This window comes from Vanacampus margaritifer, chromosome 1 (genome assembly GCF_051991255.1).
Source record: "Vanacampus margaritifer isolate UIUO_Vmar chromosome 1, RoL_Vmar_1.0, whole genome shotgun sequence".
Classification (NCBI taxonomy): Eukaryota; Metazoa; Chordata; class Actinopteri; order Syngnathiformes; family Syngnathidae; genus Vanacampus; species Vanacampus margaritifer.
In genome coordinates this window covers 12,417,240-12,435,911 of record NC_135432.1, presented here as the reverse complement: position 1 = coordinate 12,435,911, position 18,672 = coordinate 12,417,240, and the positions used below count along the sequence as shown (strand labels likewise).

Genomic DNA, 18,672 nt, shown 5'->3' with positions numbered 1-18,672 from the left:
GCGAAATGATCATGATTGATTTCTCTGGGTCAACTGGTTTATAGTGAGGGTACAACAGATAAAGGATAAAACAGGTTGAATTAAATTTCTTAATTTATATAATGCAGCATAAAGCATGTTTAAATTTTTTTTTTAATTTGAATGAATTAACTTATCCACCTCTTGTCAGTTTTGAGAAACAATCACGTACAAAAATGTTAAAATTAAATCTGTGAAATGTTATTTTCCATCAACACTGCATTTTTATCTACAATGAATAAATCAGTTGTAAACATTGAAAAACTCTCTCACTTTTGATGACGCTGGACGTTGAGCACCTCAACACTCGATCAGAAGAAGGCAACCGAAGCCAGGTAAGCTGCACGTTTACTGCGGTGACCAGCAGAGATGACATCATTGCAATTTTATTACCTCCGCCAAGGAGGTCATAAAATTCGAGGTTAGGTTTTCATTACCATTTGTTTGTTGTTTGTCACCTTTGTTCCCCACCTCTGACTGATATCAAAACATAGTTGTCTGCACTGCAAGCTCAGGGAAACAATTCCACTCGTGTAAAAGAAAGACTTTTTACCTTCCATTCTTACAGCACACAGTAATTGACTATGGTCTATTATCAACTATAACAGGCTAGTTTCTGTAACAAATCTGCATTCATATTCATAAAAAAATTCTCGTACACTTTTAGCGCTTCAGCTACAAACTGCAGCTTCAACCACAAAAAACTAGAAGGCTCTCAGTAAAGTGCAAACCCTCCCAAAATAATGCAAGTAATGTGTTTTGCTATGTTTAAGGGACCTGGAACAAAATTCAACACGCTCTACCACGATGCCTAGAACCCGCAGCAAAGTTTGGGAGCATTCGGCAGGGAGTTTAATAGTAAACTCGGGCCAGTTTGCCCGATGCAAACATCTGCTGGTTAGTCACGCGATATTCAGGAGGGTCACTTTTGTGGAAACTATAGGAGACAAACACAAACGCATGTGTTCCTGATTTCTATTAGGTGTGAGCAAAATTAAACAAATAGCAAGGATACACTTTTTTTTTTTTTTTGCTAAATCATGAGAATTTACAGCATTTCATGAGTCATAGCGTTTCAAAATGTTATCAACACTTGGTTTATTAAAACTTTAAGTATCCCCAAACTTTTTGTATAAAACTCAATCAATAAATTTAGGAATGTAATTTACTCCAATTCCTCATTTGAACTTTTAGCGGGAGGTTCACCATTTGTTTACGCTCATATTTGGCAAGGCTCCTTCAAGCCATCCAAATCGGTGAATGCCTGTGAATCAAAATAACGCCTCTGTGGTGCATCATTTCTGATGCCACTTTTAGATGGTCAAGTAAAAATGCTCTTTAAATCTTTAATTCCCTTCATTTAGCTAGTTTTCCTCTAACTTCACTGGGTTTTCCATGTCTACTGAAGCACACACACCCATGTCTGGAGCGGTAATGTGCCCCTGTGAATAAATACTGCAGTATAGCCGCACACCATTGTCATAAAGGCCTAGCGAAAGGGAAAAAAAGAGCTCTTTTTAATAAGACCACAAAACTGCTTGCTGCTAAGGCTGGCATTGCTGGGCTTTCAGGACATATTTGGTCAGGTGGGCGGAGCTAAAGAACAGGAAGAAAATGCTCCAATGCTTCCCCATCCAGTTACGAGCAAATGGAAGAAAGGAGCTGCAGCATGACCGTATTGACTGACGCAGACTAGTGCTATCCGACATTACACCGTGATATTGTAAAACATAGATATTGGAGGGAGGGGCCAGTGGCTGGGCGGTATTTTCATCAATGGCAACTGCTATTTTTTTTGTCTGATTCTGCTTATCCGTTTCATTTTTCCTCACGTCACGCAAGCTGAGGTACTGACATCTGGGCATTTATTGTGCTGGCAAACAATGGCTGCTGGCCGGAGCTTCGCATACTTTCGAACAACAAGCAGGGTTCGTTCAAACGGATAGATTTTCCTGCGCTAATTTTAGCAAAATCCTAAACCCGGCCAAAACATTCCAACTGCTGCACAGAGTTGGACGAACGCATGATAGATGTGTTGTGCGTCGATAATTTATTGCAATAGATTAGTTTGAAAAGTTTTGATCTATTGCTGTGGTAAGCAAATGTTCCAATAGTAAAATTCAGGTTATGCTGTGTAATGTTCAGGCTGTGATTTACATTTCTCATCTTGTTCCTAGTTTATTATTTTTGTATATATATATTGTAGAATTGGATGTAAAATGCAAATAAAGCTTCACTTCCACTCAAAAGTACCCTATTATCGCTATGTTTGGGGCAAAGAACAGCAGTTGGCCATTAATGCTTTAACTGAATACGTTAACACGCTTGTTCTGCGAATTCCATATGTGCTGGAGTCGTACAATCCTCGCACCTCCCAAACCATCACTTTTCAGAAAGAAAGAAAAAAAGAAAGTTTTTGAAAAATATTATTAACATTGCATTTCAGCACCAGATGTTCAATCATTTGTAAGTGCGTGAAAAAAAATATGAAATTGAGAAAATGTGGACAGTTTTTCGCCCAACAGTGACTGAAATTTTCATAAAACTAATTTGAATATTTTTTGGTGGGTAATCATCCAATCCCTTTCACTGACTTAAAAACTTAAAAACCACAACCCAAATATCAACGGTGACGATCAGTCAGTTTTGAGGCTTCTTCTTCTCCGGTGGATGATTAAGTGGTCTGAAGAAACAAAGACTTGAGGGCAAGCAATAAATCAATGAAGACCTTGTTTCCCTGGGGCAATTCAGCCACTTGGGGTGTAAAACTCTCAAAGGCAATGAGCACTTGAAAGTCTGGAACTGTGGACAGATTCTGCCCAGCAATTATCCTGTCTGCGTGCCTCCTCAACACTGCATACCAGATATGTTCGGACCTCTTCTGCAATGGTCGCAATTATGGACCGACAGATGCTAATGGCACTTTTCAGAGCTGGGAAGACAGGGTGGGGGGCTCTGGCCATCGCTCCGAAAACATGCCACACAGCCTGCACCACCCACACCACACAGACAAGTTATTGATGACCACTGACTGCTCGCCTCCTTACATGAGCCAGGGTGGCCGCCATGGGCAACAAAGCAGTAAAAACAACTTGTCAAGGTAACGCAACTTGCTCATCTGCACTTCCCGTCACTTGTCTTGGTAGTCAAGACGGATATCTCATAAAGGTGTGTCCGATTTCTCGTCACCTACATTTGAGTGGTGCCCTCCAAGACTTTGTGTTGCCATTTTGGGCCGTTGCCCAGTAAGGAGCGGACCGACCAGCACCTGTCAGGAGGATTGATGTGTCCAGCTGGTGAGCAAGAGGTGGGTTAAGAGACATGAGAGCAGGGGCAGCGCATATTAAATCTGATAGACACGACGAGAGGGGTGTGGTTGGGGGGGGCAAGCTAAAGACTTGAAGGCAATGGCGAGATGAGGTAAGATGGAGCGGTGGATGATTGCGAGAGAAGGTGACAGAAGTGGCTCTACCTTGGATATCTTCAAGGTGACTCAGTATTGCATGTACATTCCCAGGGGTTTACTACTGCAGAAACGGAATGAGAGCGAAGGTAGAGCGATAATTTCAAGGTGCAAAAGCTCTTTGCAGATGTCCAAATATGCAGTAAATCACTGTAAAGACCTGAGGGTGCTCAAATGCTTTTGACTGAATCGGTCTCCCGGCCAAGAGGCTGCAGAATGACTAAAACATTAACAGGAGTCTTCAGGGTAGCGGCAGCAGGCCACCCATCCCCCCACCAGCACCTACACAATCCTAGGATTGTGCAAACATGAGGCAAAAACAAAATGGCCTCCGTTCAGATGTCGTCCAATGTGCCGCTAACATTTGAAAGCGAGCGAATGCCGGAGTAGACAGGCTTGCGCACAAGCTATTTAGCCGTGTGTAGTCATTCCCGTGAGCTATAAAGCTGCCCCTGGCATTTGAGAAGAGGGTTGTGTGTCAAGTTACAGGTGTTCCTTTTAACACAGTTGCTCAAAAAAGGGAAAAGAAAAAAACGTTTATGACTCGTCTTCTACGGAGAGGCTGAGGGAAAAGAAGTGGCATTGGGTTTGAAAAACTTAGATCTTAAAACCAAGAACTGCGGTCAAGCATGATATACTGTACAACAACAATTGTATGATGTTCAAGAAAAAAAAACTAATAAACTTTGATTACACCAACACCCGGAGTACTTGAAAAGAAGGATCAAATATCACAGGTGAATTAATCATACACATATATGCATATTTAAGTAAGTATAAATAAGTAAATAAAAATTCAATATTGTTTGCTAGATAATCACTGAAATGGCTGGCTAGCTTTTCTACTTATCTAGCTAGCTAGGTAGCTATGTGTCTTGTTAGCTAAGTAACTAGCTAGCTAGGTAGACATGCGACTTGTTAGCTAGGTAGCTATGCGACTTGTTAGCTAGGTAGCTATGCGACTTGTTAGCTCGGTAGCTATGTGTCTTGTTAGCTGTGTATATATATCTAGATAGTGATAGATAGATAGATAGATAGATAGATAGATAGATAGATAGATAGATAGATAGATAGATAGATAGATAGATAGATAGATAGATAGATAGATAGATAGATAGATAGATAGATAGATAGATAGATAGATAGATAGATAGATAGATAGATAGATAGATAGATCATTTTGTAGTGGTGTCTGAATATCCAGGGAGCCACAATGCAAAAGTAGTGAACATTAATGTTCACTCAACCGGGTTGATTATAGACCACAATGCATTGAGAGTAGGAAAAAAAAGAACTTGGCGCGAGCGACAGCGCAAGTGCAGGAATTTAAAGCGATACATTAAATATATGCTACGGAAATAATTAATTTGTTTTGGTTGAAAATGTGTACGGCAAAGGAAATAAAGTACAGTTTTAAAACATTTTTATTTACAATAAATTGTCAGAAATTTATACACCGGTGTGTCATGACAGGTACGAGGGAACCTGATATGCGATGAGAAGAAAGTAGTGAACTGGCTGTCCGAATCGCCAAACAGATTGAGGTCACGACATATTTGGCCACTATAAAGTGTGGTGCTGTGTAGTGAATGAGGGGTTAAGGGGTAAGGGTGGACATTCGGACACAGCCATAGTCACATTACAATGAATAGATATTATTTTGGAAATTATGGATCAATTATTCAACTACTAATCAGATCTAGGTCAGATTTATTTTTTGTATTTGTCTGAATTAATTAAAAATATGTCAATAAGATGTACCGTGAATATTCAGTAAGACGTTTAGTGCTGCACCGTTATTCAAATATGCCATAACATTAAAGGCATCTATTTCTTGCACATAAATGGCTGACTTGTGAAATGAGTAGTATGAAATTCATGAAATTCTGTTTAACAGTTTTATGGGCATAAAATTACAACTCTACATTTTGACATCATTGAACTGTAACTGTTGTGCTAACTTTGGAGTGTGTGTAAAAAATGTTCTTATGTATGCTTTTAAACTTTTTGCATGCTAAACATTAATTTATTGTCTGAGCATTACCGCTCACTCATCAGAAGACGTGCTCCACTCCTTCCCTCACTTTTCCTCGTCTGACCTCAGAATGGAAAATAAGACGTGATTTAATGCTTGTGTAGTGAACATTAATGGTGATATAAACCACTAAAGTCATGTAATTATAGGAGTTTCACAGCACAACCAACCTCCCAAAATTATTCAGATACATCTAAAAAAATTAAATAAAAAAAAATGCTCATCTTAACAAAATTGATTTGAACAATTTCAGTTTGCTGCATGCTTTGGCAATTTTGGATATTAAGGGGAAAGACTCCAAGGCAGAAAATGACGTGCAGTGGAATTTGACGCGCCTGCTGTCTTCATGCGTGTGCTCGACTGCCCCCTGGCAGATGCAGTTATCATTGCACTAACATGTCAACACAAATGACCACTCCCTAGCAAGAAAATATTACAGAAAAAAAAGGCTAAGCCTTAAACGCGTCATTTTACACCAAAGAAGAAAAATATCCCTAGTTGTGCGAATACAAGAAACTTATAGTGAACATTTGGACAGATATGTGAGCCTTGTGGGAGATGTACACATTCTACGATCTGCAACAAAAGCTGAGAAAAAAAATCCCAGCAGGCTTTCCACTAAAATGTTGTACAAAAAAAAAGCAAGACACAGTTCAAAAATATTCCACACACTGGACCCCCATAACTAGTTTTACAATCTGATTACATGCATAAGAGAGTTTGAATTAGACATTCCGCCTGTATAGTTTACTGAAAATATTGTTCAGTTTTGTTAGAAAGTTATTAATATAAAAATTAATTCATAAATGTGGTGGTAATTTGCATGCGGAAAAAGTGTTTCTGATATTTTGGCTACCTTACTCTATATGACTGGGCAAAATATTTTAAACGCTCAAGTGCAATTCTACACCTCTGCTATTTAAATATTTGCCAGCAATGTATCCAGTTTGATCTGTATCAATACAAATAAACACATAAAAGCAACAGCAGAAAATATCATGTCAGGTTTGAAACGATAACTTGGCTGGTGGTGGTGGGGGGGGGGTTAAACCCAGCTGGGCAATATATCTCTGTCAGGGTGTTTCACGTTCTGCTTGCATGTTCACGGCTACACTGCCTGTAACACGGTAAGGTTAGATGTGCTATTAAACTACCCTCTGTCACAAACACATGCTATGTGACTTCACTGCGGAGTAGCCCCAAAACTGACAGGGTGGAAATGGATACTGCATTACAGTACCGAAGCCGAACTAAAGGTGGCAGCACAGCCCCTGACAAGACTCGTTACCAGAAAGCATTTCTAACTAACCTAAAGTGAATGTTGACCGCCAAGCCACACATTCTTATGAAAGGTGCCCACTGCCAGTAGCTGAGTGAATGAGGCCAACTTTGTGGAAAGCCCTTCCTGGCTTCATAAACACACTAGAACTACTGACCCTAAATAGTCAATCAATAGCCTCTCATCCATTTGAGGTGAGAAATACAGCAGTGTCACTTTTCACAGCAGACGGAGAGTTTTGAGCTTAGTAACACCTGATAAATGGATGCAGTGGACACTTCTGAAAAGGCCTCATGTAGGAAAATGTGCATCATTTGTCAAATGATGTCACCACAACTTTATGGCACTCAGGCAAAAGCATGGAAATTGATGATGAATTACTAATCGACAAAAAAAAATTAGACGAGGACTTGCACATGATGCATTCATATTATTATGTCTCAGCGCTAATAAAGTAATTTCCATGTATTGTGCTCACCGCCAGCTATAAAACCGGTGACAGCGGCCCGATTTAATGAATTGTTTAATGTAAAAATATTTTTGTTTGTGATATAATGTAACAATGTGAGTATAACTATGATTATATTTTTGCACTGCCTCATACTCAACGGTGCTTCTACAATTTGGTTATATTTCGCCATAGGCTACGTTAGACAGGCATGCTATTGGAAACGGCAAATATTAACCACCTTTATATTAACATCTTTCTGACAGTGTCTTTCAAAGCAAATTGTCTATTTGAAAAGTGTACATTTGTTTTGTTTTGAATCTCTAAATTGTGATGGCTTACCTTTTGAAGTGGCCAGTGTTAATAAGGTTTAACATTGGTTAATTGAAAAAAATGCACTTCAGCATTGAGATTCCAAAATAAATTTCCCCTGTGATGCTTTTCCATCTCAGGCGCTAGATTCCAGATTAGAGAAATAAGCCTGTCACACTGATAAAATCCTGAAATAAACCGCATTCTCTGATGGCGTTTTATTTTATTTGGAAAGCGTGTTCGTTCTGGAGCATCTCAGAGAGACAAGTCAATCCTGAGGTTTGCTAATACAGGCCCATGGACAGGGGATAAATCCCTGGTAGGCTACAAAAAGCAGATCAATATAGAAAGCATGTAAACAAACCAGGGTGCAAATGAAGTTGAGATGGATGGAGAATAGGAGGAGGAGGAGAACTGAGTGTGACCACTAACACTTCATGGGTAGGAAATAATGAAAATGGGGGGGGGGGGGGGGCAAAGGGGGCTGAAGTGAGGAGCAGCGGTAATGCAAATGAGAAGTTGGAAGATGCGCGTCCATGGAGGAGAGGAGAACATCCAACAGAGATGGGGGACAGCAAGAAATGGAGGGAGAGAGGAAAACGGTTGTGTATAAGTGATTTATGCCAGTTGTATAATTTTCTACAGCACTGCCCCCCCCCACCCCCACGCCAAACACCCCACAAACACCCTAGCTCCTACCCTTCCCCTATGGCTCTCCTATTCCGCCTCCATATCCCTGCACCCTCCCACCAGGTTGTGCTCCTCCTCACTGTCACACCAAGAACAGTCCCTGGCCACACTGGCAAAGTGATTAAGATTCCGCCGTGATGCGACTGCAGCACTTCGCAAATGGAAGACTGGACATAATTTCCCTAAAATGCTGTTTTTTATCACCTATTTCCCCTTCATCAGCTTGCCGCACACGATTGATAGCTGATGGCACCTCTGACAACTTAACGATTTTATGGTTAGATTTATGGGCTATCTGCTCCTCTCCTTTTACAGCTCAAACTCTGTAAAAATGCTTATTTCTCAGATAAGGAGAGGGAGGGCGCGCGTCTATGTGTATGGAATAGTATCATACCCAGCAAAATGAGTGCATGGGAGAGACGAGCCCCTACACTGCATTGCAGCCAAGAAGAGGCTGTCTATGACTTCATAGCTTTTTGAAAGCCTAAATTATGTCTGCACATTACCATAATTTAAACAACACTGCTTAGATAGTGACTAAATCTCATCAGCTCTTAATCACCAAAGGCATCAAGCTACAGCTGCTGCGGTGGGATCGTTTCATATAGTGCGTCATAACTTCAGGAATGTTTTTTTTTTAAGTAAGGAACTACAATAACAGCAACAATATGTAAATAAAGATTTTTCATTTCATACCACATTAAAAAATATAAGCAGCTACAAGTGTGATAGGTTCAGCCAGGAAGGACAGACTGGTTGACTTTTGATGAGTGATGTCATACTGTACATGAGCAGGGGGCGGTGGCGACTTTGGATGGACTTACTGGGCTGTGATGGTGGTGAGGCCACCGCAGGAACACCTCCCAACATGGACAGATTTACAGCCAAGTACAGGCTCCCAGTTAGCCTTCTCCTCGTCTCCGCTGATGAGCCTGGCAGATCCCAGACGGACATCCCTGGGGACTAGAGTGGGCAGAGAAGGAGGGAGTTATGGGGGGGGGGGGGGGGGGGGGAACCAGTCTGGTGAGATTAGTGAATCAAAGACAGCCAAGGAGGACACACCCTGGAATGGGGTAATACCGCACATGTTTTAACGGGGAGCGTCCATAATTCATTACAGTTACCAAGGATACATGGAGCACCTTAGGAGGGAGGCTGCAGAAATCATCCTTACTACACGTTATTCAATGTAGCACAGCATGGGTGGGTGGATAATTAATATTGAAGCCTACCGTGAACTTGACCTCTGTAGTAAAGAGCAATCCATGATTAAATCTAACCAGTACATTTGTTATCTGAATGCTTGAAAATCAATTCTGTTTTGCATTTTTGTACAGTGTCAGTTAAGGGAGCTGAGAAAATGGCAATTATTTATTTTTATTTTTTAACATGCTCTTTTTATTTTGGAACATATAGTGTATTAACATGTATATGTTGCCCTTATTACAATTATTCAATAATGGCTGTAAAGACTGGCTAGAGTTAATTGTGGTCCTTATGGCCGTATAGCAGGGGTGGGCAATCTCGGTCCTCGAGGGCCGTAGTCCTGCAGGTTTTGGAGGTTTCTCACTTTCAACACAAGCTGATTCCAATCAATAGGATCGTTATCAGGCTTATGCAGAGCTTGCTGATGAGTTGATCATATATCAGCTGTGTTGGAAAAAAGCCAACATGCAAAACCTGCAGGACTTCGGCCCTCGATGCCCACCTCTGCTGTAAAGGATGCTTGGTCCCTCAGACATGCAAAGGCAAAAATTCTGTGTTCATGGAAAAAGTGTAGAGAAAATTAACATCAACAAAAAATAAAAACACCTTGAAATTTGTTTTGGACTTAAATACTAAGAGCTGTATTTTTATGGCCAAGGTACGCAATTCTAACGTGGTGAGCTTTCTTTCTGCCGGGGTGGGTTTGACCGAATATTGGTAATTTCGCAGACGAAAAAAAAAAAAAGGTAATTTCGCAGACGCACACAAGGCGGCACATCTCAAGATGGGCAATTTGCGCCATTGCAGGCGTGAACACAAACAACTTGATATGCCGCCAATCAAAGCGTTTTCTCTCATTCCATTTAAATATGACATGACGGAAGTAGAAACCGATTTGCTCTAATCCAGAAGAAGGTCAAGTACATTACAACGCCAAGGGCGGATGTTAAAATAGTAAATTAAGTTGCCTAGAGAGATCACAGATCTGACAGGTGGGCACTTGGAGACTACCTTTCATACCGATCATTCATGTCCGTGTGAGAGACTTTGTCTGTCTGTTTACACATCAAATTCACAAAAATAGCATCTACAATACCTACAGTCCTGGCCACCATTATTGACACCCATGAAGATAAAGTACATAATGTGGAATATCTTCTGAAAAAAATAGTTAACTAAAACATTTTTTTTTTTTTATGGAGAACTTGAAAAAATGATTCAAAAACTATTTAAAACAAACAATGGGCGTAAAAAATAGAAAACATCCTCTGTCACTAGTATTGGCACCCTTTCCTGTAAAACAGTATGAAAACACATTGTGTCTCACCTTCGGTAAATCACAAATGAGAATTCCCTGTTTTAAACTGTCTGTGCCCAATTGACATGAATCAACCAATGAATGATGACTTTGATGTTTTAAAATGCCACCTATTATCCCCTTTTCCTTTGTAACAATCATCAAAACAAAAAGGAGCTGTCTGAGGACATCAGAAGTGCTATAATTCACAAACACAAGACATCTCCAAAGATTTTGGTAGCCTCGTTTCAGCAGTGCGTAATGTTATCAAGAAGTTTGACGAGCATGGAACTGTCAAGAACCTCCATGGACGCGGGGGGACATGAGAAATTGATGACAGAAGTCACAAACTGAACCAAAAATAGGGCTTCAAGAGACAGATATAACAAAGAATGGCTAACCTTTGCCATGGAGTACCTGGACAAACCACAATTCTTTGGGGAAAATGTTCTGTGGACTGAAAAATAGAGCTTTTCGGCAATGCACGCCAACTGTTTTATTACACACAACGCAATGGATCCATCATTCGGGAGGGGGGGGGGGGGTTCTGCTTCTGGTACTGGAGGCCTTGATCATATCACAGGAATCATGAAACCAGAGAATTATCAAGAGGGAGACATGTTTGAGTCGAAGGTCATGGGTCCTCCAGCAAGACATAGACCTAAAAAGCACACATCCAAAAGCACACAAAAATGGTTAAAAAAGGAAAAAAATACTGTTTTAAAATGGCCAGCAATGACTCCTGATCTCAATTCGATTGAAAATCTTTGATATGAGCTGAAATGTGGCATTGGGAAAAGAAACCTGCAAACATTCAAGAGCTTGAACAATTTGCAAAGGAAGAGTGGGAGGAAATACCAGCGGAGAAGTGCAAGATGCTTAGAGATGGCTGTAAGAAGCGTTTGGAAGCTGTCATCACTGCCAAAGGGTGTGCAAACAAATATCAAAGAGAGGTGCCATTATTGCTGCACATGCTAAGTTTTCTATTTCTTCTTTAGCATTACATTATGCAAGTTAAAAAACTATTTCCTTTGTGGAATTACTTTGGACATCCAATTACAATTTGGTACATTTCCATTTATTTCCGAATATATTGTAGAGATCATGCAAAAAATGAAGGGGTGCCAATAACAGTGAGCAGGACTGTATGTATGTTATTGTATTGTTGTGTCTCTTTAACTGAGAAAATGAATGGTTATCAAGCATAAAGACAAAAAAAAACATAGTTGGTAGTTGCCCACTCAACCAAACTTGACAGTGGCATCTTTCACATTGCTAAATCTTTCTACAACTCTCAGTTGTTTGTCACTGTGTCGATCCAACGGCTTCAGATCAAAAAACACAGAAGAGATAAAATTTTTTATAATAGGGCTGCCAAGATTAGTCGGCTAGTCACGACCACGTCGACGATCAAAACCGTCGACAATTAATATTAATAGTCGACGAGTCGTTTATATATGTAGTTATTTATTTGGCACTCTGTTTTTGTCGAAAACTGCCTCGTCTCGCACTTCTCCTGGTGCTGGATGCCATGTCTGTCACGCACATGCGCGTTTAAAATACACATACTAGTGAAGCAAAACAAAGCATTTTGGATAAATGTTAAATAAAACAAAATAAAGAAAACAATACAAGTATTCATTTTAGTTGTGTTTAGCACAGTGTAATTTCCTAATTTTACTCATTTGATTTCACTATCTTCTATCAACAACTACATTTTTTTTTTTAAAGGCTTAGTCCCCAAAAAGAGTAAAATATTATAAATCGTTTCATGGTATTAGTGCTTCTCTGCATAGTTTTTGGTTCAATTTTAAAATGCACTTAAGATTTACAGCAACAACAACAAAAATACTAAAGCTACAGAATCACCATCAATTTATAAACATGTCAGAAATTATAGTACAAGCTCCAAAATCTAATCAAAGTTCAATGTACTATAATCTTAATTGTTTTCATTATTAATGTGTATACACTTTTAAAGATTTCAAAATGTAAACCAATGATGGTTTTAAAAAAGAGCAGCCGCTTGTTGGTGCAATATGCTGCTCTTTACATATTGTCACTGTCCTGTGAAAATCATAATTTTTTTGTCATTTTTATGTTTATGAGATGAAACTGAATGCAGACATCCCAAAAACGTTTAAAAAAAAAAAAAAAAGACAAATGTTTTTCACGGGGCAGTGACGATATGTTCCAATTAGTCGACTAATCGCGACTACTGTTAGTCGACTAGCAAAATAATCGTTTGTGGCAGCCCTAATTTCTACACAACTTTGGTTTATGAAGAAAATGCCCCATGAGCCTTGGCATCATTGACAGAATGTACTTTGCTGTGCAGTCAAATGTTATTTTACACCAGTCTGCACTGCTACAGTAATTCATGATCATCATCATTGTTGACATGTACATTATGTACATGCGTGCTCAACTGTAGGCTGTTTCCTGTACTGTATTTCAAAAGGTACAGCAATGATTGAAGCTGTTTCCGAGATGTTTGCTTCATTTAGGTTGCTATTAAAGTGTTTTGGGACCACAATTTGTGGTACATGTGAAGTTGAAACTACAAATACAGGCAATTATATGACCAGTTTTTTTGGGGGGGGCGGGGCCAATTATTTGCGGAAATCTACTATTGGCAGTCAAACTAATTTCATATCCCTTGCGAGTGGTGTGGGTCCCCTATATAAAGAAATTTTAATTAGTGTTTGTTGTGTTTTGAGTAAATCCACCCAGTAATGGCCGATTTTAGCCATTTACCATACCTGTGGGTTTGGTGTGGTTGTGGACCCGAGTGCAGGGAAGCAGAGCGAGGAGGGAGAGGAACGGATTCCAAAAACAAAAACAAAAACAACCTAGTCCATAATCCAGGTAGAAAACCAAGCAAGAGCGGAGACGAGGCGACAGCCGGATGTGGGGAAGCAACATAAAGCAACAATGGACACCGACAGACAGGAAACAAGAGACTAAATACACACAGACTAACTGACACAACGAGAGACACCGCGAAAAGACACACATGGCTGGGGGACTCTGATTGGCTGACACAAGGAGGGCAAACAAGCACAGGTGGACGACATCATACTTAACGAGACAAAGGATGACACAAGTAAAACATAAAACAGATCACAATAGAACCAAAAGTAAACAAGCACGCAAAAATACAAACCAAAATCCAACCCTAAACACAATACATGACAGTACCAAGTTTTGCAAGAAACATTAAATGCACATAGCCTTCAGAGGAAGATACAACAAACTTAAATACATAGTTGTAGGTGTTTACTTGCTCAAAAATCACATTTTTCATGTTTTCAAGCCTGCGCTATGAAATGCCTGTTGTCAAATACTTTTTTACCTGCCCGAGACGTTTCCGGTTTAAAAACAAACACAGTAGCAACAGTTTTGTTCGATATCATTCTACATGGTAAATATTAACACGGCACAATTATAATACATTCCAAACACAAACATTAAATATTGAATTATTGAAAAACAAAACAAATTTGCTCTGACATCTTTACAACTCTTGGCTCTATTCTTGTTTGTTGTAAAGTTTATCACAGCCACCTGATAAGGAATCTACAGTATTAAAGTGATTGCATTTATTTGTTCAAATGGGCAATGCAAGAATGATATTGCAATACCCTGTCTAGAAGAACATAGACCACCATTTGAGGAAAATATTGCTGTCAACAATGTCTCTTGGAAATATTTCATACTAAAACGCTACATTGCTACCCGTTCAAACAAATATGCAAAACAAATACAAGCATCTGGGAGACATTTTGTCACAGTCAAGAAGTAGACAATTCAGATGGTTGACAACACGCCAAGAACCAACACAGTCAGTGTTAAGTGACAACACTGGGTAAAATATTGAGGGAAGGAATTGACCTCATAATTCTTCAGCACAACAGATCAGCCGCTACACAACTGGGTGTTTTGAAATGAGAATGATCTCAAACTTCTATCCAGTATACTGTGGGAAAAGATAAGGAAGGCTAACATGAAGCTTGAGTGAGGGGCCTTCCAAACAAATATGCAGCCAGACATTGCGCAACAAGAAAAACCTGCTCGGACACATTTGAACACATTTCCAATAACAATTCAGAATTGTACACCAAAGTATTGTTTGCTTAGAATTGCCATGACATTTATCTCTAAGACCAGGATGTAAAACGTGACCACTGTCGTATGTAAAAACATTTATGTCTCTAAAACAATGCAGGACCAAGACACTCATTTTTTTCCCATGAGTCACAAAAGCGGCCTAACGCGGCCTGGAATGCTTAATTACTGTGATCATTCTCTGTAATTGCTGTTGCTTGCTCTATCTGGAGTTTTATTGAGGTCTGCTGAACAACTACTGTATGGTTTGGCTGTGGCACGGGAAGGCAGACTCACAGCACATTAGATTTGGAGTATTTATGGTCTTTCTGCTTTACATTGAGGTTGACTGATTTTTCAGATGCACATTCTTCACATTTTCCAAGAGTTTGACAGATTTATGCACACACAATAAAACAATTGAGGTTATTACTCAATTCTGGGAGGTTCTGAAGACATTTAGCTTTATCATCACAAAGTCAAATCTGGACAATGCTGATATCGTCATCTAATCAAAATAAATTCTAAACAATATCACATTGTGTCTTCTAAAGGCCTCAAACTGGATTTATTGGTCTCAACTAGATTAAACAGTAAGAATGCATAAGCAGCCCAGTTCTAATAAATCAAATGAAAACATGCACAACATTTGATTAGAACACATTTCCTGTAAGCAACAGCCTGTTCATTCATCTCATCTTAACCACGGATTGCTCTTTAGGATGTTTCTGATTAGTATGAATATTAATGGCAACGGGAAGTGAGCACGGGTGTAGAAAAATGTAAAAGAGGAATTTGGAAGAGCTTTTTAAAGAGGGCCATTTCATCAGAATCATTATTTTTTTGCGGTTCTCTGAAGGCTCGTAACTGGCGGCCTATGAAGAGAGACATGCCGCAGTGGGGCTTAATTTAAAACCAGAAAGGTCACTGCACTAAGAAAGGTCCTCGGCTCAGCCAAAAATATAAAACCAGGAGAAAAGGCAAGCAGTGGGGGTGGGCTGAGAAAGCGGGTAGAAAGAAAAGAGGTGAGAGGATTCCGATTGAGAGTGGGGCCCAGGCGGGAGGGAATAGGTTCAAATAATTTGGAAAGGCGGCATTATGGATGGGAATGCAAGAGGTGCAAGAGGAAAAAGTGAGCCCGGCTAATGATGCGGATTACAAATGAACTGGAACCAGCCTTGGATCAAACAGATGCATGCGCTTTTTTTGTTTACCCTAATGGTGTTTTTGCAAGTCATTTGTTATAATGGCCTACAATATTAGGGGGAAAACTGCATCCACGCAGTCTGTCCAACAATCTGTGTTGGCACAAACACAACCACCCCGAGCCTTTTGCTGAGTACTGGACCTGAGTTCTAATGGTCAGATGGGAGATTTTGCTCTGCCATATGCAACTCAGCACAAAATCTGTACGGCCCGATCAGTCTGTTTACAAGCATTGATGAGATTTGATTTGGCTGGGAGATGTGTGCCTGTCATGTGTTTGATTTGGCCTTGTTAACAATTGTAAACTGTTGGACAGCCCCCCCCCCCCCACCCAACCCCCCCCCCCCCCACCCCACGCATTCTACAAACTAGCATCCATGTCTTCAATCACTTGTTTATCTATCAGTTGGCTTTAGTTGTCCGCTGGGTTTTTGACTGCACAACATGACATAAAAACTCACAGGAGCCTCATGGCAGCGGCATGACAGCCTCTGATGTAAAGCCTCATGCTTCGCACAGATAAGGCGGGTTCAATTTTAATGTTGCTAGCACACCGAGACGCACCAGGCTCACTTGTAAAACAGAATGCCCCAATCGCTTGTAAACGCGCCAACCCGGGAGGAGGAAAGGGATGGGGGTTGGGCCGACTGAGGTGGGGCTGCATTAAAGAGGAGAGGAATTCTACTTGGCCAACTCCTGCAATACATTCGCGGATCAATTTGGTCTCTCAAATCCCCAATCCATTCCCCATCTCGTACTAATACCCAATTCCAATCACAAGTGCCGTAAAGCATATCTTGTAAAAGGTCAGAGTGTGACCTCTGAGTTCTCTTAAGTGACTTGTGCTTGGCCTACTTTCCTCTGAAATATTGCAAAGCCTGGTCTGCCTCTACTGCAATCAAGATTGAAACCCAAATCCATATTTTCTATCAACCTTATTTCTCATGTAAAGGGCCGTGCCGCTCTTCTTTGTCTATTTTGGGGAAACAGGAACTGCAAGCGACAGGGACAATGGGGGATGTTGTGGATAGGTGCGTGTCTGGTGGCCACCGGCAGAATGCCGGCATATAAGTGGTGCCTCCCCCGTGCACCCAGCCAGGGGAACTGATCAGATGGACGATCAAACACTAATCATTCCCTCACGGCCCATACCGAGTAAAGCTGTCATTAATTTTGCGGAATTACATCAAATCTGAGACATTCTTTATGTGGCCCACGGCCTGTAGACAGTTATACGACAGGGACTGCTGCGCTAAGCAGATGGGGCAGCTTGGCCGTGCATACTAAATACCTCCGTCCCCCTTTTCTCCATTTCCTCCCTCCCTATACGGGTACTTATTTGGAGGCACTGTGCTCCGACTTGCTGCCTTTGTTTCCCACCCTTCTACCTACTACTCTCCTTTCCTTGAATATATAATCGCAATGGTTTGAGTGATTGCACCTCACACTAATGTCCAATGTTTCACCAAACGTGCTTAGGATTGTTTATATAGCCTGATTGGAAGGAAAAGTGTATTCATGTATGTTACCAATTGCTAGACAACAGTGTTCAAGACTATAAGATGAGTGAACAAATTGCTGACGGACATAAATGTTAATGTTTTTCTCTTGGATGTTGACAAATCTAATGGTTACACACAACAGAAGGTCATAATCCCATTTGAGGTTTCCTTGGCAACTGATTATGGCTGTAGGCAATGTGCAATTTATGGCTAGTGACACATACCTGCCATTCCCTTTGAATGAGACATGTGGTAAGCTATATTCAGAATGACCACCCCAGGTAATGAAACTGCAGTAGCACTCAGGGGCTACGCCATTTTCTTATATTGAGAGGAATTCCAGACCAGGTTGGAAATAAATACAATAAAAATAAGAAAATAAAATCAACAGACAAGAGGAATTAAATTGGTGCGCAATAGTGCTGCCACTGATAAACAGCATACTTAGACTTTTGTGCCATAACTGTTTTTTGTCTAATCTAATGCTTAAATGTGTATGTGTGCGAGGGTGTGTGTGCGTGTGTTTACGACAGTCAAAGGAGGCATAACAGCAAGCTGCCAGAACAAGAGCAAGCCGTTCTATGGACAATCAGTCTACAAATTACTCTGAAGCCTCACACAATCCAACTAACCGCACACGTTCTTATCATTTAAAAGTCAAAGCAATTCTAGTGAACAGAAAAGAGCATTAAAACTACAACACAGTAAAAATCGCAAGCAAACACACAAATACAATAAAGGCAGCCAACAACAGCATCAGCTAGTCATTGCAGTTCAAACTATTTAATTATCCCATTGCACAGAGTGGTACCACTGCTCACATGGAGACTGCACACTATTAATCCACTTAAACACAATTTATGGGGACTAAACATCGACTGTCCATCGACATAAAATTACTTGAAGCGTCCTTATAGCGTCTTGAGCAGACTAAATTAGCCAAACTGGACTTACTAATTGAGGAGGAGTAAAAGTACTGTGTGACTGGATTGACTGCTCGTTGAGCAGAGATAAATAAGCAGGCTATAAAGCGGATGAGAACACCAATAACTATAATTATAAATTACCAACATTATTTAAGATGAGGTTACTGATGCGGCGTTACATTA

The 18,672-nt window shown here is 40.4% G+C and overlaps 1 protein-coding gene across 2 annotated transcripts in view; it reads right to left on the bottom strand.

Annotated features, from left to right (window-relative positions):
- hoxc13a (homeobox C13a) overlaps positions 1 to 13,767 on the bottom strand; it is a 46,116-nt gene extending 32,349 nt beyond the window's left edge. Inside the window, exons 1-2 of one of the 2 annotated variants that reach the window (XM_077551354.1) lie at positions 13,511 to 13,767; positions 9,070 to 9,208 (exon numbers count right to left, since the gene is read on the bottom strand). The gene's annotated coding sequence lies outside the window, so the exon portion shown is untranslated. Of the gene's footprint in view, positions 1 to 9,069; positions 9,209 to 10,778; positions 10,842 to 13,510 lie in introns of those variants that run through there. The other variant, XM_077551363.1, reaches the window with a different exon arrangement.
- Between the last annotated feature and the right edge of the window lie 4,905 nt (positions 13,768 to 18,672).